The 24,898-nt window shown below is 47.6% G+C and overlaps 1 protein-coding gene across 18 annotated transcripts in view; it reads right to left on the bottom strand.

The window, feature by feature from the left end:
* The window catches only part of Tenm2 (teneurin transmembrane protein 2), a 2,558,256-nt gene that overhangs the window by 61,503 nt on the left and 2,471,855 nt on the right, over positions 1-24,898 (bottom strand). The window lies entirely within an intron of this gene.

Below are 24,898 nucleotides of genomic sequence, written 5' to 3'. Positions count from 1 at the left end.
CCTAGTAGCAGGTAAGTGGGTTTCTATTGGCTTTCTTGATGACATGTTTCCGGAATGTCTTCCTCCTTCTACTATGAGCCAGGGAGTATTGGAGTGGTTGGAAATAAAAATAAAAACGTTGCTTTTAAATAACATTGCACAAATTACGACCGATGGCCAGTTCTCAGGGGCCCGTGCTAACGGGAGCACAAGCAGTCAAAACCTGGGGGACACCTAAGCCTCACTTCCATGGAGAAAAGAATTCCATTCCTGCTCCCCTAAGCAAGGAAAGGAACTGCTGAGCAGCTGGAAAACCAGGCGCTGTGTGTTGGGTTTTCCAGATCCTGTGTAGAAATGGCCTTGACACGGGAACCTGAAAGTTAAGCCACCAGTCCACCTGTTGCTTCTGGTTCTGCCCTCTTACCTGTCGGCAGGACCTCCAGCATTCGGATTGACTTGCCTGGCTTCCTGCCCCTCTCACATCCCCATTCCTGGGATGATTCCTACTTATCCATCTACAATTCATTTACATGCATCTACTTGCTGGATGAGCCAAAAATCATGGCGCCTGACCTTAAAAAGTGGACAGGATGGTGGCAGAAGCAGATAGACGGGATCATAGCTTGAGACCCTGGTTTAGGTGTGGCCTCCCCATCCAGGAAGCCTTCCTGATGATGCCCTTGGCTGGGTTTATAATGGACTGAATGTGTGTGCCCCCAGATCTGTATGTTGAAACTCTAACCCCCAATATATGGTACTAGAAAGTGGGGCCATTGGGAGGGAAATCAGCACTGGAAGTGGAACCTGAAAGGGATTAGTGACCTTGTAAATGAGACTTCTGAGAGTCCTCTGGCTTTCTTTCTGCCCTGTGAGGTCACAGGGAGGAAATGGCCATCTATTAATTATGAAGCAGATCCTCCCCAGACACCAAATCCACCAGCACCTTGATCTTGGGCTGCAAATCTTCCAGAACTGCAAGAAATATGTGTTTGTTGTTGAAGTCACTCAACGTCCAGAGGTTTTGTTACAGCTGTCCCAATGGATGGACACAGCTACTCCTGCAGTGTGCATCCCTGACCAGAGATTTTTAAAGAATGGCTCTGCATTGAAATCCTATGGGGAAAATCAAGGACACACTCCAGACCCTCCAGAGACAGCACTGGGGGCAGGGTCCGGAAGGTGTATTTTAATCACGATTCTCAGGTGATTCTAATGCACACACAAAAAAATCTAGAAATGGTTGTTGTTAACACCGACTTCCTTGTGCTGGAATTAATTATCTCTTTATGCTTGCCTCCCTGAGTGGAAAATGAGCTCTGTGAGGAGAACAGTGTCTTATTAATTTCTACATTCATGTTTTGCTTAGTACCAAACACTAATGTTTGTTGAATGAATAAATGACTGCTTCCCATTCCTCACATCTGTTAGAGCTAGGGACAGGAAGATTCTGGGCAGTGTCCACTCCTTGGGATTTCCTGTTAGAATGGATCTGTTGGCCAATCCTTATTCACTCTGCTGGGAATTGATTGAGAATAAACTTGCTTACACCTCCTGGATTTGATAGCAAGGCAATTTTCTGGCCCTAATCAGCATCACAGAAACAGGTTCTCACACTCAAGGCTATGCTATGACCGACTCCTGTACTAAGATGCCCAATCAGAGGCCTAGTTATGTGCTTTAAATTTACTACAATGTAAATTTTTTGGCATTATGTTTTACGTTTGGTTCTGCTAATGAAATTGAAATATATAATTTCACCAAAGTTCCACTGTCATTTAGTAATTAATGTACAATTATTTTAATGCATTACTTCCTTTTTAGCAAACAAACAAATCAGGAGGTTGCATGTTTTGCTTGGCTTTCAATGACTAAGCCTAGCCTCTCATTTTCCAAACGGGCAAATGCCGCTCCGTGCCTTGTAACACATTTAGATTTACAAAAAATTTCCTAGAAATTCAGGCACAGGGGAGTGAGCAGGCACGCACACTTTAAATTTAGGAACTTTCCAAATCAAGGCTCCAAATGTTTCAGCCGACTGAATCAGCTACTCCCCAGAGCGCGGAAGACTCAGACCTCAGAAAGACCCAGAAACCATTCTGTATCCAGTAGGAGGATTGAAGTCCCACATCAGGTCCACATCCCATTGTCCAATCTGAACTCAAGGGCCATTGGCAGAATAAGAAAAAAAAAATAAGGGAAACTATAATTGCACAGAATTCTGCCTTGACCATCACCTCCGGCACACTGCTTTCTCTAGACAGAAATAGTCCACCACGGAATGCTTGCTTCGGATTTTAAAAATAACCCACTGAGCTACGTTGGCAGTGCTTCATTCTGCAGCCTCAGAAACTTCCCAGGTGAGAAGGAACCCTCTGTTGTTAGCATTGTAGATTCTTTTAAGGTCGCCAGCCTTTTCCCATTAGGACTTCCATCCATCTCAGAGGCCTCCCCTCTGGTCCACCCACTCCATATTCCCAGCCTGAGGGCCTCTTGCACTCAGTGCCTTGAGAGAGTTTGTCCACTAAGTTCTGTGCACTTTCCTCCCCACCTGCTCCTGCCTGCCATCTCCCTGGGCTGCAAACTGCCTCCAAACTCCAAATCTCCAATTTCCCCACTGTTTTGTTGATTCTGGGTTTTCTATTCAAGAGCCTGTCTGTCTGGCAGGAGATGGCCTAAACATGTCAGCAACTGCAGACGACAAATAGGAAAAAAGAAGAAAAAAAGGTCTCAGTGATTTCCTCCTGCATATTTACAGGTACCTGCTCCAGAGATGGCACATCTGGGGTTCTCTCCGTGAGTACATGCGAGCATACCTTATGCCTACGATGACCTCATCACGCTGCGTGATTATGGGCTGCCGAGGCCGAACACTTTCCGACGGCACTGTGAACTTTAAATTGGCACTCCAATCTCCCAGTGGCCTGTCAGTCATGAGAAGCGCATCTCCATGCCAGCCAGCCCCTTGGATGCAGTCTGACATTGCAATCTTCAGTAAATTACCCTGTCACTGACAATCTCGCAGTTATCTCGCAAACAATCAAGCAGCAATCAAACTGTTCTGAATCACCAGTTCAGGACCTAAGAGGCCTCCGATGTCTCCATTCAACAGCGGTGGGAAGCCGCCCGGCCCTCCTATGACATTGGGCGATTTCTTTATTTATATTTCTCCCTCCTTATTTGTTTGTCTGGCTGCCTTTCCTGTGGGGAGGGTGGTGGGAGAGGTGTGCAGGGGCTGTGGGGCCCCTGAGTCTGACTCGGCGGTTGTGGGGAAGCGCACTTGGGGCTGCCCTGTGGGATACACAGTGGTGGCACACATCGGTGTCATCTTCCTTCTCTCTGAAACGTGGTCAAGGAGAATTGTCTAGGTGCCTCTGTCAAAGCCCATGCTAAGTCACAGCCCTTGCTGAAGTCTACACGTATAGATCATATACTAATGGCAATGGCAGTTTCAGGGAAGGGTGACATGGGAGACGCTTTCTGGGAACAATATGAGACATTCTTTTCATCACTGTTGATAAAGAAAAATCAGAGAATCTCCTCTAACCGTCTGGCAATGTGAAGCAGAAATCAGGGTTAATTATTGCTGAATTGAATCCTTTGGATTATAAGTCCCAGGGTAAAAAGCCAAAAATTCTACATAGAAGATACATGCAGAGGTAAGAACTTGGTCTCTAGGACCAGGTGGATATGAGGTTCAAGTTCCTTTCCCTAGTCCCTAGCTGTGTGAGCGAGGGAAGTTAAACAACCTTGCTGAGCCCCAGTTTCTTGCCTTTAAAGCTGAGTTTATCAGCTGGGCATGGTGATGCATGGTGGAATTCCAGTGGCTTGGGAGGCTGAGGCAGGAGGATTGCAAGTTCAAAGCCAAGCTCAACAACCTAGGGTAACCCTAAGCAACTTAGCAAGATCCTGTCTCAAAATAAAAAAAATAAAAAAGGATTGGGGATATGGTTAAGTGCCCCTAGGTTCGATCCCTGGTATATATATATATATATATATATATATATATATATATATATAAAACCCACAACAAAAAAACAAAACAAAAAACAATTGAGTTATCACAGTACCTGTACCATAGAGTTATGTGGTAGGGAATAAATGATTACACACATACACACACACACATCATCTGTCTGGCAAATAGTATGTGTTTAATAAACCATAAGTATTACTATAAGCATTACTATAAAAACTTACTGAAGGTTTTTAACTCTTAGTTTATAAAATCTGGACATTAAAATAGATGAAATTAAGGGCTGGAGTTGTGGCTCAGTGGCAGAGCACTTGCCTGGCATGTGTGAGGCTCTGGGTTCCATCCTCAGCACCATAAATAAATAAATAAAAGATCCATTTACAACTAAAAATATTAAAAATATAGACAAAATTAATATCTCCTTATATTTTGAGTCAATCACTAGTATGGGCTCTGGGCTGGATGAATCTAGGCAAACATGCCAGACTGTGTTTCCAAACAGTGACAGGTTGATAACAATTAATAGTGATAATAGATGCAATAGATAGAGGGGCATTGTCCCATGTTCTTGATTTAAACCTTCTTGGCAACTTTGCAAAGCAGAATAATGTCACTCAAGAATTTCATACTCTGATTTCTAGATTTTAATCTGAGGATTGGCTTCTACCACCTAGCTGGTATCTGGGGAATTAACTGCTCCATGCCCCAGTTTCCCTCATATGTAAAATGGAGATGATGGTGATGACGTTAGAGAAGTGGTTAATTCTTGGTCCTCTGTATCCGTGGTTTCCTTATCTGTGGATTCAACTAACCTTGGAGGCCTCTGACGGTTCTGTGTTGAGGAAGTACAGATGATCTTCCTTGTAATCATTCCCTAAACAATTCATTGCAATGACTATTTAGACAGCATGCTTACACTGTATGGTAAGTCATCTGGAGACAATTTTTAATGATCAGGAGGATGTGTGTGGTTTTAAATGCAAACACTACACCATTCAACATGAGGGCTTCGGCATCCCAGGGTCCTGGGATCACTCCCCTGTGGAGGCTAAAGGATGACGCACAGTGTCTGGAATAGAGCCTGGTACAGTGCCCTGCATCGGCACCGTCTCAGGATCAGCCTGTCACCCATCCTACAGAGGGTGAGACGGGGCAGAAAGAGGATCAGTAAGGCACCCAAGTCCCTGAGAAGCAGCTTGGATGAAAAAGGAAGGAGAGTTTGTTTCCCTCCCAAAGGAGTCTGAAGACGCACCAGGCCCCTCAGCGGGGGCCACGTGGGCAGAGTGAGATGCAGTCACTTCTGCAGGCCCTTGTGCTTCTCCTGCTGGGAAATAGCATGACTGGTCCACGTGAGTGTCTGTAAATGAGTCGTCGTGAGAAACTAGATGCTTTGGGGATGTGTCCCTGGCAACCAGGTGGCTGAGGACCCTGCTATGTTATGTGTTGGTGAGATTCAACGCCCTCGCTGTTCATACGGCACGGGAGGTCTGTACCTGTGCTGGCTGGAGGTTTGTGTCAGTCATTTCCAGCCCCTGCCTTGTTTGCTCTGCTAGATTTTCAAGGCGTTCCTAGGTAGGGGGGAGACGTACGCTCAAGGCCTTCATTGAGCGCCTATTAGTAAAGCCAACACTCAGTGTGGCGGGCCCCTGCCCATGGGGGCAGTACAGCAAGCAGCCACAGTCAGCATCTGGACATTTCAGAGTTGGCTGAAACACGAACGTCTTTTTACCTGAAGGAGACTGCCTGAGTCTTTGCATGAACCCTCTTACAGAGAAGGCCCTGGGAATGAGAGAAACTTTATTTCACTTGTGTTCCTCTTTGATCCCTGTAAACTGGGCAGCTTATGGAGAGTCAGTTGGAAGCATTTTGCTCAGTCTTTGGAACCCTTTGCTCCCTGCGGTTTGGTGTGCAGGTGATTCCCTCTCCCACCTGCGTGAACTCTGTGGCTTTTCTAAGTATTAAAGGCTTCAGAGAAACACCTAAATTGACTTTTCTGAGTTCTATTTTGTGACAGGATGACTCAAATTGATGCCCACAATCTACCGCAGGTGCCACGGATGGCTCTGGGAGTACCTAAAGGCAGCCCCAGGCTGGGGACAGGTCAAAAACTCAGATTTTAAAACATTAGCCCTACTTTGCCCAGACTGTGGTTTGCAGGGAAGCACCACCAACCACCAAATTTACCTTCCCTACTCCTGGGGTCAGGAGGCCATAAAGTGGATTGGCTAAAAACACGGGCTTTGAAGGGGAAAAGCTGGAGTGGGATGGAGGAGATCGAGCAAATAGAAGGGAGACCAGTAGAGGAGGAGGATTAGGGGGAGGAAGGAGGAACAGGAAAGGAGAAGGATTGGGAATGAAATTGACCAAATTCTGTTATGTGCTCGTATGAATATGTCCCAACGAATCCCAGTATTACACATAACTATAATGCACCAATAAAAAAATAAAAATAAATTGTTAAAAAACCCCACAGGCTTTGAAGGCTATACTATGATCCATTTACAAGATAGTCAAGAACAGGCAAAGTCAATCAATTATGATGGAAAGTCAGAAATTGTAGCTACCTTTTTAAGGAGGTATTGGCTGGGAAAGGGCCCTGGGGAAACTTTCTTGGGGCTGGGTGTGTTCTCAATAATCATCTTGGTCATCTGGCTACATTGGTGAACTTACAAAGTGGGGGTAACAATAGTGCACCTCACAGGGATGTGGGGGAGATTGATGGAGATGACCCACAGATGGTCCTTAGAAGAGTTAGGAGCACCTGATCATGACTAAGGGCCTCTGAGTAATTTCTCCTCCTCTTTTTTTTTTTCTTTTCGAGTCTTCTTGGCATCACAAGTTTGGTTTACCTGTACAGAGATAGATACTTGCCACGTTCTCACTTCTCCAAGAAAAACACAGGCAATGTAGGTGGGGAGCCCAGTAAAGCTTAGGTCCACTGCTTTGAGATCAGATAATAAGGGGACAGTGGAAAGGTAATGAAGCAATGGGAAGAAGGGAAGTGGCAACCAGTTGGGACAAGAAGGAAGGAACTTGGGGCCATTTGCCCTTACCGATGAATAAAAAGGAGGGTAGGTACCTGGCAGGCACTGGTGCTGGCTAGGGTTAAGGCTAGTTATGGACAGAAAGAAATTCTTGAGTACAAAAGAAGTGACTTTGTTTTAGGGTAAGATTTTGTAGGGTCATGCCTAAAGTGTGTGGGACCTTGGGAAAAAATATTTTTGCAGATCCCTAACTATATATAAAACTAGCCACCTAAATCAGAATTTGGCCCCATCTGGCAATCCAGCATCACATGATAAAGCAAAAGAACTACCCCTCCAGGTAACAGGAGCAATGTGCTCATGGGGCTGTCCTCCAGAACTGTGGCTGGCCATCAGATCCAAGGGTATGCCATAGCTGCAAATTCTAAAATGACTCAGGCATCTGGTTGACCCCATATGCAGGTGGTGAGGGTAAGCGGTGACAAACAGTTGTAAGTTGCTCTGAAGGGGAGAGAGAGGGAGCAGGGCTCATGTGGATCCTAGTCTGCACTGGCTGCTCCTCACGGTTACATGCTGACCCTGGCCAGTCCCCTGACACTAGGGAAGTACTTAGAAAATCTCAAGGAAGTTGCTCTAAAGGTCAGGGCCAGAATGAATATGGACTTTAGACTTAAGATGTTTTGGTTTTAAGATCTGGTCTGTGACTCATCATCTACATAACCACAGGGCAAGTGCATGGCTCAGTTTTCCAATCTATAGAATGGACTTCAGAGCACCCACTATTGAGAGCCCCAGAGGTAAGATGGCGCGTGTGAAAGTGATGGTGACAGCTTTAGCACTGAAGAAGGAGGATCTCAAATCAGCGGAGGCAATTCTTAAATGATAGCTCTTGCCCTGCACCAGGGAAGGGCCTGGCTCCATTTGCATTTTACCCGGCTCCTGCTGACAAGTTGGAAGTGAGGGATAATTGAAAGTATTCTGGTTTGATGTAACTAAGAAGTGAAAGGAACGGGCCAGGCTGACTTGATTTAACCTGGCAATATGAGATTAGTTCTTCATTGCCTCTGTTAGGGCTCCCGCGTCGCCAGCCCTTGAAAGCAATAGCTGGCTGACAGGGTGCTCATTTGGAAGGTTTCACCTGCCATTAATACCCTGGCTGCCTGATGGACCGTGGTTCCTCAGGCATCCCCCCCTGCCCCTCATGGAGCACTGGCCACACTTAAATATTGTAGAAGGAGACCCGTATTTGCGGTCCTGGAAAGCCTGTTGGAAGTTGTGCTCTTTCTTCTTGCCAATTCTTTCTGTCAGACTTTGAGTTCCGAGGCCAGAGAACCTTGCCCCAAAGCACCTTGAGCATTTCTTATGACTTAGCAAAGGGGGATCAGAAACCTGGCAGAGGGAGGCCGCACTGCAAACTGCGAGGCTGGCTTTCCCCTCCTTCAGGAGGGACGCAGGAAAGAAAGCAAAGCCTATGTGGGAAACCAAAGCCTGTCACTGCAAGTGGCCTCGGGCCTGAGGATCTCTCTTCCCTAGGTGTTCTTCAAGTCACTGGGAGAATTTTTTTTTTTTTTTTTTTGGATTGCTTCTTCACCAGAAACGAAATGAAACAAATGAACCCGAACCCAAACAGATATATCATTGAACCAATGCTTCTCAAATTCCAATCAGCATCAGAATCACTCAGGGATCTTGTTAAATGGAGACTCTAATAACGGGGAGTCAGGGTTTGCGAACATGGCTGCTCCAAGTGTCAAAATCCCCGGGAGGCAGACTCCTATGCATCACTAGTAAGTCCCTGCTGCCTTCCGCTGGAGTGATATGACACCCGCTTCCTGCTGTCACCCCAGAACCACTGACTTTCTGAGCGTGGAAACTGGGAATCTGCAGTTTTAAGGTCTGTAGGTGACTCTTTTCTGCATTAAAGCTCAAGGACTCCTGCAGTGAATTATTGAAAATACCCCTCCAACAGCCACAAGAGTACCAGTGACCCCAGGGCCTAAGACAGCTTTTCCAAACCGTGTCTCTGGCAGGTTCCCTGAAACACAGAGATGGAGGTGAGAGGGGGGAAATCTGTGTTCAAGTACAGTCTGGGAGACATCAGTTATGGAAAGTAAAGCTCCCTCTTCACCCAGCAGGACTTCTCAGGGTTTCTGACATGTAAATATACACTATAACTCTTTAATACTGCAATGGTGTATGACCATGAACCCCTTTTGCCTCTGATCATCTCTCTGTAGTTGTATCCAGTGCCATACACTTTGAGAAATGCTTCATGAGAACATGGAGCTCTAGGTTGAAAGGCTCTGTCCTTGGAAAGACCCATAAAACCTCCATCTGCTCAACAGTCACAAGTGGATCCCGGCCTTGACTGACTTCTCATAAAGATGCAGGCCATTGGGGACCATGTCTGACAAACCACATCACCACTATTAGCACATCAGAGCCACTGTCCCCTGGCTCCCAGTGCCCAACAAAGCCAATGCATTTCAGCCAGATGACGATGTCCTGGGGTCAAATAGGATGAGGAAGCATTCATGGGAACCATGTCTGATGAGACTAGTGGTTGGCACTCATGCAGAGCGTCCTAGGCGCTGGGCACCATGCTAAGTACTTTTCCTTCATTCCCTTGCAAATTGCCACCAGGCATTATTGGCGCTGTCATTTACACATGGGGAGTGGGACACTTGGAGAGAGTGAAGCAATTCACCAAGAAAACATGGCTTCTGAGTGGTGGGCTTGGGCTGTGACCCCAGGTGGCTGCCCTCTGTAGCCAAGTCCTGTCTGAAGCTGTCAGGAGGCTGTGCTCCAGGAAAACACGCCCAGTGGCCAATTCTCAGGGGCTCCCTTTACCTAAGGCAGGACTAAGTCAAGCAGAAGACTAACCACCTGAATCCACATTGGAAGGCAAGTGGATTTTTGGAACACTGGGATACAGAATGTTCTAGTCCACCTTCCGCCCCAGGGCTTCATGTCCCCAGTTTGCGTTTTAGACTCAGGTGGGTCACGATGGGCTGGCTCCCCAGGGCTGCACAAGCTGCCCTGTGCTTTCCCACTGTGTGCTGGGCACCTCCTGGCCAGTCATTGTCCAGTCATGCTCATGAGGCCCTGGGAGGCGGGTTCAGGAATGGAGGCTCAGAGAGTGAAAGGATCTTGCCCAAGGTCACAAAGCTAGGGAGAAGTGATTCCCACCCATCTTGGGGGCCGTCGACCTCCAAAGCTCCTGACTTCTGCTCTTGATTCTTACAGGAGGCTGCAAGGAGCCACAGTGTAGCAAGGTGGAGTCTGGATGGCGAAGGACTTGAGGGAGGACTGCTGAGGCTCAGAAAACACCTTCCTCTCTGCTTGCTCTCTTTCTCTCTCCTTCCCCGTCTCGTTCTCTGCCTCTGCCACTCTCCTCCACCCAGAAACAGCCTCCGGGAATGATCTCATTTGATCACAGATTTCCCACCTTGGACAGCCCTGACAGGCTCCCTGGCACCGGCTCACCCTTGTTAGCCGGCGGCCGTGTTCTCCACGCCTGAGGGGTTTCCATCCTGGCTGCTGCCATCCCCCCACTCTGCCATCACAGACGCCAGTGGCAACAGGGAGCACGGCCTGTGACCTTGGCCTCCCCAAGTGCGTCTCCATTTCCCCAAATGCCCGCTCTCCGCCGGCCACTCCTGGCCTCTCACTGCCCCGGGTGTCTCCCCCTTGCTCTGCTCCTCATCAACCTCCATCCCAGAGTCTGCTGACAGGTCAGACAGAGCTGAGCTGATGGCCAGCGGAGCCCAGGCCCGGCAGGGGGTGACAGCCTGGTGGGGTGCCAGACAATGACCTGCTGGGTCCCTCAGAAAGAAAAAGGGCTGTCACCATCTACGCCTCAGAACCATAAGCCGGAACGGTTACTTTCTGCCTGAGGGGAGACCTTGTCTCTGGGGTGCGGAGGCAGGAAGGCTGGCACCAGAGCTGAGAGAATGAGTAGCAGGGCACGGCCCTTCTCTTTTTCTGGCATTAAGAAATACCCTGCTGCCAGCTGGGGAGGAGGAACCAGACCCGGCTATCATACAAACTTTCTGCTCTGCTGGGGAGACAGGAGTCACTAATTCCTAAACTGTGTCCTTCTAAAAGCGGCCAGTGCTGTCCTCCAGGTACTGGGCTTGGTACTCCCTGGAGATATCTTCTCTGTGGGCTAGGTACCTGGAGCCAACATTGTCCTGTCAATTATGATCACAGGATCTGGAGGCAGGTGACCAAGGTCCAACATACTCTATGCAAAATGTTGGTTGCCACATATTGACTGTGTAGCCTCAGGCTAATGACTTTACCTCTCTGAGTCTTAGTATTTTTCCATCTGTAGGGTATAAATAATAATCATAGTATTTTAATTGGGTATTTTGAGATATAAGTAAACTGCATAAAGAAGCATTCACAGTATAACCATTTGTTTATTTCCATTTTACAGATGGAGGAAACAGTCCTAGGGAGTTAAGTCACTAGGCTTAACTAGGTCAGGTAGCTGCTGGCGAGTGGCAAGGCTGGGATTCACACGTGGCCCGACCTCAAGATTGCTGCTCTTTCCCGCCATCCATACCGCTCAAGCCTGCTGTGGTTTGGGATGTCAAGGTCAACGGTCATCCTCAGCAACCTCTGCCTTTCCTCTGGTTTCAAAGGGGAACTCGGGATGCGCATACCTCCTGCCTCAGCCATAGAAAGTCAATGTGCAGCGCCATTGACTTATAAGAGAGAAGATGACACCATCGCTGTGTGCTCGTGTCTTACTGAAAAACGATACTAATATGTCTTATATTTGGATTCTCTTTGCATAGTAAAATGGTATCAGTGGTGTTTAGTGACTCAGGCGTCATTGTCTAAATGCTTTTTCAAATCCCAAAGTGAAATTCATTCATCCCTAAATAATCTACTAAATACCAAGACGATACTGCCTCCTACCCCCAATGCCTCTCATTAAAGTGTGCACTCAGCCAATGCCTGCGACCACGAGTGACCAAGACAGCTAAGGACCCTGTGGTCATGGACATAGACGCTGGAGGAGGAAACAGAGACAATAAACACCTGAATGCATCAGAGACATTGAGTGACAGTGTTTGAAGACACCAAAGGGGGAGAGGCAAAGGAGCAGAGGTGGTTGGAGGAGGGGACTGGCCTCGCAGGGGAGTCAGGGTGAGCTTCTAGGAAGAGCTGATGTTTGGGTGGAAACCTATGTGGAATGAGGGCATGAGCCTGCCTTAAGCGGGAGAGCCTCAGGGCAGCTGGCAGAGCAGGCCCAGGGCCCAGGGTGGGACTGCATTGTGAGCTGTAGGAGCAAGAAGGCAGGTGTGGGCAGAATGAGGGGGAGAAGGCTGGGCGCAGGGGCACACATCTGTAATCCCAGCAGCTTGGGAGGCTTAGACAGGATGATCATGAGCTCAAAGCCAGCTTCAGGAACTCAGTAAGACCCCGTCTCTAAATAAAATACAAAAAAAGGGCTGAGAACCAATCACTCAGCCCAGCCAAGGTCTGGGAAGTGGTGGTGGAGATGGAAAGATACTAAAATTCCATTGCTTTGATGATTAAGCAAAGAGCACACGAGAGCCAGGTAAGGAATCACTCAGAAATGAACGTGGCGGCCTGCGTAGACAAAGATGCCAAGTCAAAGACCAAATGGAACCGTCGCCCTGGCAGAGAGTGTGAGCTGGGATGTGATGGCCTCAGTGTTGCTCATCAAAGGGCCAAGACTTTGGGTGATGGGCTGCAGCTGGGCTGGAATTTTTGCCTTGGGTCTGCCCCTGATGAGCCACAGGTTTTGTGAGAGAACGTGGCAGAAGTAACGGCAGGGGAGGCTTGACCAGCGACGGGAGCGTCCCCTTCCTGCACCTGTGTTCTCATGGATTCCCTTTCTCCTTCCTGAGCCCAGATGCAGCAGCATTAGACGCCCCAGCAAATGGGATGTATAACTACTCTCAGAAGAAGGTCTGAAAGGAGAATGGACAAGGTCACTGAGAGCCAGGACAACTGGGCTCCACACTTAGCTCTTGACTTTGGGCCAGGGGACCTGCAGCCCGTGAGTTTCTTTGCTGGTTAAATGAAACCTTGTAAATGTTGACGACTCACTCAGAGGTTTTTGAAAACCTATGCAAGCCAAACAGAGCATGTCAGCGAGCCACTGGTTTGTGATCTCCAAGGGAAGTTATCCTTCCTCCCAGAGCCAGTGGGGCAGGAGGGAAGGAAATGGATGACCACAGGAGCAAAGAAGAGTTCTGATTTTGAAGGTACACACCCCTTGATATGAGAGCTTCCGAGTGGGGGGAGGCATAGGTTTTTGGAGTCCCTGAAGGTACATCATACAGGGAGATACAACACTCAAGCTGTCGCTTAAATATGGAGGCATGAAGGTGCTTTCTAAGAGTTCTCTAGTCACACCTCACAAGAGGCCTGTGAGGTTGCTGTCCTTGTTCCCAGAGTTTCTACCCAGGTCTTTCCAAAACTCAAGGACCCCAATAGAAAAGGGCACAGCAAACCCTGCTGGCCAGGCAAGCACGGTCCTAAAGGGACAAATGGGAGGTGCAGTGGAATGGCACAGAGGGTACAGGGATGCTTCTCTCCCTGCTCGCTCTTTCCACATGTGTCCTTTATTTTGACATTCTTGAGTCACCATCAACCTCCATCACGATACCTCAGTGGCATGGACTTCAGTGAGCTCAAGCATGTCCCCAGGGCCCATGGACCAATCAAGAGGCCATCACCTTAGGATTCAGAATTGCTTGGCCTGACTCTCCCTAGGAGGTGGCCCAGGGATGCCACCCTGAGAGGAATCATTGTGGCGGCACTTGAGCTCCTGTCAAAATGATGTGCTGGTGGCTCTCGGAGTCAGCGCATCTGAGCTCTTATTGGAGACACACATTCTTGAACCCCAAACCAGACCCACTGAATTCAAACTCAGTGCATGAAGGCTGTGCATGAAGGCTTCCGTGTGATTCTGACGCTTGCTGACACGGAGAACCACCATCCTGTTCTGCGTGCAGTTACCCATTTATACCCAGTAGCCCTCTTTGATCCTTCTCAACAGAGGAGACGCTGAGGCTCAGTGAACTGGAGTGACTCGTCTGAGCTCACCCTGTAAGTACAGAAGCTGGTACCTGACCCGGAACTCTCTGAACCCAGCACCTCTACTCTGCACCATCCAACTAGGCTGCCTCCTCCCTCTGAGTGTTAAAAATGTACACAAAGAATGGAGGAAAGATAAACAAAGGCCACAGTGTGAAGGTGTGCGTGGCTCAGGGGCCATGCAGGCAGGTATGTCCGCCTTCTGTCTGGTGGTGAAATTGGAGACCAATAAGAGGGGAGGAGAAAGCAGCCACTCTGGATGTGTTGCCCTGCGCCTCGCCCCGCCCCCTCCACCAACATGGTACCTGCTCAGTCTGCTCCTGCCCTGCCCCCACAGCCTCCCTCAAGCACACACTGCTGCAGTGGGGCCAGCCTCCTCCAGAGGCTCCAACAGGCATGGCTGTCCCTTGCTCCATGCTTCTGCTTTGGCTGTTCACCCCAGTGCTTCCTCTCCTTTCTTGCTGAATTCCTCTGTATCTCTCAAAATCCAAGATTCATTTTCTTTGGAGTCTCTGATGCCCATCCTCTGGGTTGCCATTGCCCCTCGGCCTTACTTCTATTAGAGACTCTTAGATTCTTCTGGTACCAGGGATTGAACCCAGGGGTGTTTAGCCACTGAGCCACAGCCCTAGCCCTTTTTAAAACTTTTTTTATTTTACTTTTTAATTTTGAGACAGGGTCTCACTAAATTGCTTAGGGCCTTGTTAAATCGGTAAGGCTGGCCTTGAACTTGGGATCCTCCTGCCCCAGCCTCCTGAGCTGCTGGGATGACAGGTGTGCACCACCGGGCCTGGCCTGTCATAGACTCAATATACTGCTTTGTAGCGACTGGTTCAATAGCTGCTCCTCAGCCACCAGATTGTGGATCTCTGCCGGCAGAGTCTGAGTCTTGTTCATTCCTGTGTCCTGACATGGAGTAGGGGCTCAATTATGTTTGCTGAATGCCTGAATGAATTTTGGAGCATCCTGTCCAGGAGTGCAGCTGGCTTGGGGAAAGGTGTCTGCTCCCTCATGTCAATGGCCAGTGGTCTGAGTGGGCTACCCTGGTGAGGTGAGAGAGGCCTGAGGGGGGTAAACTTGAGGAGGGTACTTGCTCTCGGGTAGACCAGGTGCCTTCACTCAGCTTGGCCCAGCTCTTGGGTCTAGAGAGATCTCGGCTCAAATCAGTAATGGCAGATTCCCATTCTCCTGTGGGTCACTGGGTCCTTTTGGTGTCACCATAGCATGGAAAAAGCATTCTGCATTTGCTCCCTCCGGTTCCAGGTCTACTCTGTCTGCTGTTTGGCTTTGAAGAAATCACTTTGCCTCTCTGGGATTTGAACTGCCAGGGGCTTCAAATTTTGGCTTTTTCTGCAGCTGACATTCCCAGATACTTTCAAAGAAACGATTCCATGATTTCCTCAATGAAAGGGGTAGTGTCCCTGAGTGTGTGTGGGAACAGCATTTTAGGAAGCTGGGGTGTATTTGGGGGTGCAGATTAATGATGAATTAAGGGCAGAAAAGGGAGAGAAATACCTTGGAAGGCTTGGGTTTCGCCGCCAGTGAGGAGAAGGGGACACATGGCGCACAGAGAGTTGGGGGGAACCTGTGGTTTCCTTTGGATTCACATTTGGCCACAGAGCTCTGGCCCCTCTCCAATCCCCCAGAGCTCTTGGCTGAGAAGATGGAAAACCAAAGAAAAGAGCACAGGCCCTGGGCAGCTGCTCTCGCTGCGCTGCGGAGAACGCCTTGCTATTTAAAGTCCAGCTGCTCCACTTTCCCCTGCTCGCCCCTGGCATTCCGGCGCAGAAGCACTTCCTGGCGAGAGAAATGCATTCCAAGCCCAGACCCTCAGGGAGGAGGCTGATGCCCAGGATATTTCTCATTGTGCTTCAGAATCTGTGTTTGAACCAGGAGGTTCAAGTGCTCCTGGTCTGCCCTGCCCTGACCCTGGTGTAGCCCTCGGGTGCTGGGAGGGGCGGGGCAGGGCTCTCCAGCTGGGTTCTGAGTCCAGCTTGGCCAGGTGCTAGCCTGGGAGTAAGGGAAGGTCACCCCACCCCGTGGCTCTTGGTGTGTGTGTCTGCAAAGGATAAGGAGAGGGTCTCCAGGGCTCTTGGAGTATTGCCATGGTTTATTTGGCCAATGAGGGTAGAATCATAGCAAAGGCCTGACCTCCCTGATAGATGACCAATGCCTCCTCAGACCTTGGACATCACGGCTCTTGGCATCAGGCCAAACGGGGGACTATCTGGATTTCTCTGGTTGATGTGTTCCTGGGAGATGTCAATAATATCTGCACCAGATTTCTCAACCTTGACATTACTGACATTTGGGGCCAGATGACCCTGTACCGTGGGCAGCATTCCTACGTGTGGGGACACTTAACCACAACCCTGGCCTCGACCTCCCAATCCCAGCAGCATCTCCCTTCTGCAGTGTCTCATAAAATGCTTCCAGACACACCAGATGTTTCTTGGAGAGCAAAGTTGCCCCTGATAGAGAACCAACATCTGGCCCTGGACAGTGGGAGCCACCGAGCTGGTAATAATGGCACCAGGGCCTTAAGCTGTCACTCAGATGCTGGTGGCAGAAAGCAGGCAGTATGCGTGGTGATCCAGGCAGAGATTCTGGCCGAGGCAGAAATACAGGAAGCCAACCTAATGCTATAAATGCTACCTCTTGGCCACCAGTTAAATCTGTGTTTTAATCCTTTAATTCCCTAAAATAAATCTGCGGTGATTTAAATGATTAACATTTTTTTTCAGATTATCATTTTCATCACAATTTTATGATGAATATTGGATTTGTCATCTAATCAGGGAAAAAATATAATCCCTTAAGAGACACTTAATAACCATTTAAAGTACTAAGGACTTGATTAGGAAAGACTGAAGGTGCTATGTTGGGTAAATTCAGGAACTTTAAATACTTTTTATTTTCTCTCTTTTTTTTTTCCCCAAACAAATTCAAGTCAAATAAATTTACTGGGGGATGCTTTCAAAGGGTAAATTTTATCTTGGAGGTGATTGTTTTCCCATGCTGTGGTCTCTGTGCAACAACACAAATTCTGTATTTGTTTGAATCTTCTTCAGAAATATTGTTCAGATTTTGCTAGTAATTTAGAAGAAATAAAACAATGGCCGTAAAGGAGAAAAGCTGTATTTTCTATTATTTGACAGAAAGGCTTATTTTTGAGTCTTACTTATTTTATTTATTTTTTGGGCTCCAGGGATTGTACTCAAGGGCACTCGACCACTGAGCCACATCCTTAGCCCTATTTTTGTATTTTCTTTAGAGACTGGGTCTCACTGAGATGCTTAGTGCCTTGCTTTTGCTGAGGCTGGCTTTGAGCTTGAGATCCTCCTGCCTCAGCCTCCTGAGCTGCTGAGATCATTGGTGTACGCCACCATGCCCAGCTTGAGCCTTACTTTCTAGAGAATATTTAACTTGTATGTAAAATGGAAATAGCCCTCCCTAGATTCAGGCTCCACATGCATGGATTTAAAACTCCATTGAGTCAAAAATATTCAGAAATATTTTTTGTCCATACTGAACCTTACCAACTTTTTTTTTTTCTTGTTAGGATTCCCTAGACAATACACCATAGCAAATGTTTATATAACATTTCCACTGGGTTAGGTATTATCAGTCATCTGGAGATGATTTCAACTATATGGGAAGATGTGCAAAGGTTCTATGGAAATACTTTGCCATTTGATAAAAAGCACTTGAGCATCCTGGAGTTTGGTTTTAACAGGGGTCCTGAAGCCAATCCCCCAGGGCTACAGAGGGGTAGCTGTGACAGGATGAAACAGACCCACAGAATTCATAGTCCAGTGTGAAGAATCACACGTTCAATATAGGATTAGAGTGTGGTGTTTATGTTAGGGAAACATAAACGGGGGGGGGGGGACAGTGAGGGGCACTGTTTAGTGTCAACACAGTCCTTCCTGGGGAGGGGGCATTGAGCTGAAAGGGAATGACAGGAAGGAGCCCATGGTGCACTGTGCCTGGGGTGAACACTTCTGTCCCTGGGCCAACAAAGGCCCTGGGATGGATGAGCATGGAATGGGTGGGGTTCAGAAGAGGCCAGCAGGGATGAAGTCTACTTCCAGGGAAGATGGTAGAGGACTGGCCAGACAGAAGGCAGGGGACACAGAGGGTGGTCTCTAGGCCAACGTGAAACCAACATTTAGAATTCGATTTTAACTATAGAGGGCATGAGGGATCTGATTTACAAAAATGGAAAGCTTTTGGGCTGGGGGCATAGCTCAGTTGGTAGAGTGCTTGCCTCGCCTGTTCAAGGCCCTGAGTTCAATCCTCAGCACCACAAAATCAAAAACACCCTCTGGCTGCTGGGTAGAGCAATGAGATCATGGGGGTGGGCAACAGCAGAGGAATCAGGAGGCTCTTCCCATCATCCAGCGCTTGGCATGTATCATCTCTTAAAAATCTTACTGATTAGGGCTGGGGATGTAGCTCAAGCAGTAGTGGGCTCGCCTGGCATGTGTGCGGCCTGGGTTCAATCCTCAGCACCACATACAAACAAAGATGTTGTGTCCGCCGAAAACTAAAAAAAATAAATATTAAAAAATTCTCTCTCTCTCTCTCTTTAAAAAAAAGTTATAAAAAAAAACCTTACTGATTTAAATTTTTATATGCAATGGAGAATAGGCTTTATCTTTCTTTATAAAACTCCAGCAGAATAAAGCTATATCCCAAACTTTGGTTTTCTAAATAGACAATTCTCTAGTCCAATATGTACATGTTGTCAAAGATCTTGTTTTAACAGAAAGATCCAGAATAATCTCAGACCCCAGTTGCCATGTGCTCCTCTAAAATCTCAGCTGGGGGTAGTTCTGCTTCCTCTCAAAGAAGAGAGACCCAGCGCCCAGCCAACTGGCTGTGGCCCGAAGGCCAAGTTTTCCTCTTAAGCATTAGATGCGCTACTTTCCTCTCTGGGAGTGAACCCAGGGCTCTGTTTATGGCTCCAGCTACATTTGCTACAAGGTCTTTGGACTACGAGAGGAATCCTCTTCCAACCCAATTAATAGAGCAAGGCTGCACTTTTAAGCTGCCTCCCACCCGACCCATCCATCAACATGATTTGCACATATTAATCAAGGCCTTTGCAATGGGTTCACCAAACTTTGCCCCTCGCCAGAGGAAGAAACTGGACTCTTTGGACTTGAGAACCATAAGTCTTTCAGAGTCTCTCAAGCCCCTAACTTGGCTCTGCTAAATGCAAAGACAAGGTGAGTTATTAATTAACAAGTGAGATAGATGCCTAAATTGCATCCCTGAATCATGTCAAACCAATTTGGATGGTGAGGGGATGGGGAGGGAGGGGTGGAGGCAGTGGGCGAGGGGTGGGTTCATCTGTTCCAAGTGCCCTGGACAAGCTCCAGTGTTATTTCTCCTCATTTAGACCTGGCTAGAGAGCATTGGCTGGGGTGCCCAGAGCCTCAGCCAACATCCACATCTCTAAACCCAAGGCAGCCTCCTTCGCAGTGAAACAAGGACCCAAACCTCGCAGAGGGAGGTGGGGTGGGACCCACCATTTGGGAAGGGAAGCCAGAGTGGAGATTTTAATTCAGGAAGAGAAATGAAGATGCTGAATTGAGATCTGTGGCTTGGAGGGATCCCCTGGGGACAGGCTGAAAACCCGGGGCTTCCCCCTGGCATGGGCTTTCTCCCATGCCCTGTGAGTGTCCATTCTATGTCAGTTCTTTCTCTTTGCTCCTGCTGAATTTGAGTGCTCTGTCTCTGTCACCCCTTACACGCTGGATTGTAAAAACAATAACAATGTGTTTATACATCCTATCTTCTCAGGGAGTAAGCTGTGGACACGTGTCATGTCGGTTTCAGTATTTCTGAGGCCAATTTCTAGAGTCTAACACGGAGTAGACCCTCACAAATGTTTCCTAAACCATGCACCAACTGGCCACTGAATGGAGGGAGGGGTGGGTGGAGAGCTGGATGGATGAATCCCTGAGATAGACAGTTAAAGGTTTTTATGATTTTGCAATAGACATCATTCTCTTTTCATTCCGGCCAAGGAGAAGCACTTTAAAAACATACCTATGTATTTCCTCAGCAACATGAAAACGGGCTCGTGTTTTTCCATTTATTTATTTCTTCTTGAAGTACAAACACCCTCTCCTCACTTCATCCTTCTCATGTTCTGGGAATTCCAGGGGCAGAGGTTTGGGGTAGAGACACTAGGACATGGTCTGGGTTGGCCAGGGGAAATAAGTTGTCATTGAAATAATTTTCTTCAGCATGTGCTGTGTGGCGTACTTGTATCGGATTGTCTGGGGTGCTTGGGGAAAATGTGGGTTCCTAGATCCCAGAGCTGACTTAGACTCTTGAAAGTCAGGGGCCTAGAAATCTAACTTAAGCTCTCCATGGGGTTACACAGCACCAACGTTTGATAAGCCCAACGTTTGTTAAGCCCAACGTTAGAACCTTTGCGGTTATGTATACTGGAAAAATTATTAGTTGGGCTCCATCTATAGGTTTCGTCTCCATTCTAGAAAACAATGACATTAGTGTTAATAATATTCATGCTGGCCAAATTCGGGTCAACACTTTCTAGGAACCAGGTGTCGCATAGGATACACGACAAGCATCTGCTCACTTCAACTGCACACCAGCTAACGGAGTTGGCCCGAAGATTCCTATTTTACAGACAAGAAAACAAAGACCTTGAAAATCAGGGACTTGAAGAGCTGTCGGACACACAGGCTGACTGTAGCCTGGGCTCTGTCACCCATCCAGAGATTAGGGAAGAGGAGGAGAAGGAAGGAAATGTCTCTCAGTGCTCTGTTCAAACAGCACCAAGGGGAGATGAAGATACCGGGGAGGAAGTGACATGACGTGACAGTGGACAAGGGCAGCCCACACAGGTTTACCCCCTACCCTGCCACCTCTGGGGGAGTGACCCTAACTCAGCCCTTTACACAGACGGGAGACCCCACAGGGGCTTCCACCAGACTCTCATGTGGCTTGAAATGATGGGGGTTGGGCACGGTGTGGGAAGGGGCTGGGGCTCCTGTCTCTAAGTTCTGGGGGATAAAAGGACACAGGGAAGGGCCAGACGGTCTAGCGATGCCTCCTCACCTTGTAGTTCCCACTTTTAGAGGAAATCTACACCCTTCTCTCCTACCCCTGGCTGTGATGAACTAAATCTCGCACCTCTGCCTTGGTGGTGATAATTAAATATTATCCGCCTGTCATTTGGTGAACACGTTGTGTGTATCCTCAGACTTTAATGAGCTGGTATTTGTCTTCTGTAAGCAAAACTATTTCTTTGAGTCTCTTCTTTTTCAAATTGGGGTGAGTGGTTCAAGTGAAGCTCTCTCACTATTCAAAAGACAGTCCGCGGCTGACATGTCTATTTGAACCGCTGCCACTACCCACGCAGGGACCACGTCAGGCTAGGCTTGTCCCTTCTGAACCAGCCACTGCTTTCTGAGACTATGTGAGCAGTCACATGACTGGGGAGTCGGGAGCCTTCGAAAGTGATGTTAATAAGAAGACAGGGGCTGGCACAGATTGTTTTTATGGGAGATTCTAAGACAGCCATTTGCAATGGCCTTTCTCATCTAAGTATCACAGAAAGCAGAAAATGTTTGAGGGAAATGTTTCTCAACTCTTCCAAAGAAGGCGCCATTCTAGATGCCAAGGAGAGAAATTAATTCATGACATATAAGGGATGTCTCAGGACTTTGGTTCTCAAAGAAAAGTGGCATCTGTGTCACCTAGAGATTTACTAGTAATTCAATTCTTGCACCCCAGGTTCAGTAGTTTGGGCTGAGGTGGGGATCAGCTCCTCATCTGTGTTTCATCAAGTTTTTGGGGGTGATTCTGCTGCAAACTAAACTTTCAGAACAACCAGTGGCACCCAAAGACCAGGGCTTCAATTTCCTGGGTGGTATTGAACCCAGGTTGTAACAGACTGTTAAGGGCTTCAAATGTCTCTATCTGTATCTTTCACAGTTTTTTTTTTTAAATCACTTTAAATTGAGATTTATTTCTTTTAAAGCTAGAATGTTTCTAGGCAGAAAAGTGATTTGCCTTTTCCAGTCCACTTTGGAAGAGTGCGCTGTTATTTTCCCCATTCATGGGATTTATAACAAACGTGTTCTCTGCAGCTGCTCCCAGGGCTGCATTCATGTTCTGCCTGGATGCCTCTCTGACCCGATGCCAGGTTTCTAAACCCACACAGTCCCTGCTGAGAACTCCCAAAGCAGGACAGAGACGGGGGCAGCACTCCCAGCCCCCGAAACAAACAAAAAACCCCCATGTAATTAGTGTGTGCAGGACTGGATCTGGGGTTGATGAGAAGCAACTTTAATATTTATCAATAAACAGCAAAGTGCTTAGCACACCTCCTAGGAAAGTAATTAACCATGGAAAGGATACTCTGTACCGAGGAATCTCCTCCAAAAAAAGAACTCAGTTAATTGTGAATTGCTTACGCCAGGTGAGAGAGAGAGAGAGAGAGAGAGAGAGCGTGTCTACCTCTCTTACCTGACATAAGCAACTCTGAAGTAACTGGGAGTTTCTTTTTATAAACACTGTGCAGAGCCTTTTTTCTTGGTGGTTAATTACTTCCTTGGGAGGTTTGCTTTAATAGTTCCCACAACAAGGCCATTATTGTCTTTAGCATAATCACTGCCTCATTGGCTTCTGTCCCCTGCCTTTCGGAAGCTTGGGCTCTGCCTGCTAGGAGGGACCCGGAATTGTGCCTGTTGGAGAGCCCTTCAGCCAGAGGACCTGGTGCCTCTTCTAGCTACCCCTCTGCAGGGATGTGGCTTTGGCCTGATGTGGGTGGGGACATGGGGTAGGGCTGGAGGAGGAAGAAGGATACCCTCCCTCGGGGAGCGGGTGGGGTGGGATGGGGGTGACTGAGTCCCCAGGACGGCCTTCTCGCCCCTCCGCCCCTCCGTGCTGCATCTCAGCAATTTGCTACTCTATGCACTGCTGACGCCTGAGCAGGAAGGCAGCCAGGAAGGAGAAGCTGATCTGTCAGCAGCGGCCGCGCTCAGCGAAGTCATCAGGGAGCAGAAGCAAAACAGCGAACCTCACCAGCAAAAGTCACTGGATTCTGACTCTGGAGAAAAATGCCTTCTGTAGTTGTGCCTCGCCTTGTTAAAAAATGAATTAAAGAGGTTGCTATTTTGGCTCTGTTTCAGGAAAGAGAAAATGAATGAATGGGAGCTCTGCAAGCTGCGTGGGGCCTGCAAACCTTTTTTTACTGTGAACTCCCATCAGTCCGTCTGTTTGTTCACAGATTATAGACGTGTACGAGGCAAGCATAGATTATGGGAATTGCAAAATGTCCATCAAGAGGATGAAGAAAAGTTAAAAAAATAAGAATAGAATGTCTAATACTTTCATCTGTCACCCGGATGAAGTATATCCCACACTGGACACCTGAATCTGACCCTCTGGGACTGTGGAGGCAGTCAATTAGACATTGACAGTCCTGGAGCTCAGTGACTGACACATAGTGGGACATAAACATTTTTGCTAAATCAAGTCATTGGACTCATGGATCCACTTACACTTGAAACTTCTGGCCCAGTAAATTCTGACCAGCAAGTCATCTTGATGTGTTTGGATCGTCACCTGTACTAACATCTGGGGGACATTCATGGCACAGCATCCTTAGGAGAGCAGGGGACCCATGTGCTAACCCAACCCCATTTAGTTGGAGAATCTTAGTGCTTCATCAGGAGGTAATACAGTGAGGCAGCACAGAGGTTTAGAATCAGGGTGGGTGGCAAACTTCTCCTGCAAGGCCCAGGGACCCCAACTGACCTATGTCCTCTGGCTATGGACAAAACAGACAAACAGGCACAGTTGTCCAGTACACAAGAAGGTACAGATTAGAGGTCACACAGCTTCCATTATGCCGGATAAATAAGTTTTAGAGATCTGCTATATAGCATAGTGTGTATAGATAACAATACCAAACTGTATACTTAAAATTCACCAAGAGGTTTTTATCTTATGTACCACAAAAACCAAACCTAATAAAACAATAACAACAACAACAACAATAATAATAATAGGTATGGGGTAAACTTTGGGAGGGGAAAAATATGTTATGGCTTTGGTGGTGGTGACAGATTCATCCCTTATTCCCAAACATATGGGTTGCATATATACATCAAATACGTATAGCTTTTTACATGAGAATCATGTCTTGGTAAAATGGGTTCAAAAAAAAACTATGGAAACTGAAGTTGGAATTTTACATAATTTTCTCATGTTATAAAACATTCTTGAGATTATTTTCCCCCATCCATTAAAAAGTTAAAATCATTTAGCTCATGAACCAGTTTGGCCCTTGGGCTATCGTTGGCTGAGCACAGATTGGAGCAAGCACCGTAGACCAGGGTGGAGTCTAGGTTCCAGGTTTACTACTAGTGGTTGTATTAACTGCTCTTGAGGTCCTGGTTCCACCATCTTTAAGGTGACATCTCAAGGGCTGCAAATATGCATCTTAGTGCAGGGTGAGGTACTGACTGTCACCACCATTGTCCCTCACAGTAACCACCAGCTGAGAAAGGCCTGGCTGGACTGCTCACCCCAAAGGCAGGGCCAGCACCAGTTACCTTTCTGCACGCAGTGTTGGGTACTTGAGTTTCCAAAGCCAGCAGCATCCAACCCCACTGCCCACAGCCCATGCCTCCAGGAATCCCCGCTGCCCCAAGAATGTCTGTTCTCTACATACCGTGATCTACATACCAGAGAATTCACCTGTTGTAAGTATACAATGCAATAAGTTCTGCATGTGTTTCAAAGGCAACGTGGCGACATTTGGCCATAGGATAGGGGAGTCTTTCAGGAGAAAACGACTCATGACGAAAGCATACACAACAACACT

Source organism: Ictidomys tridecemlineatus, chromosome 1 (genome assembly GCF_052094955.1).
Source record: "Ictidomys tridecemlineatus isolate mIctTri1 chromosome 1, mIctTri1.hap1, whole genome shotgun sequence".
Lineage (NCBI taxonomy): Eukaryota > Metazoa > Chordata > Mammalia > Rodentia > Sciuridae > Ictidomys > Ictidomys tridecemlineatus.
This window is presented reverse-complemented; position numbering and strand designations above follow the sequence as displayed.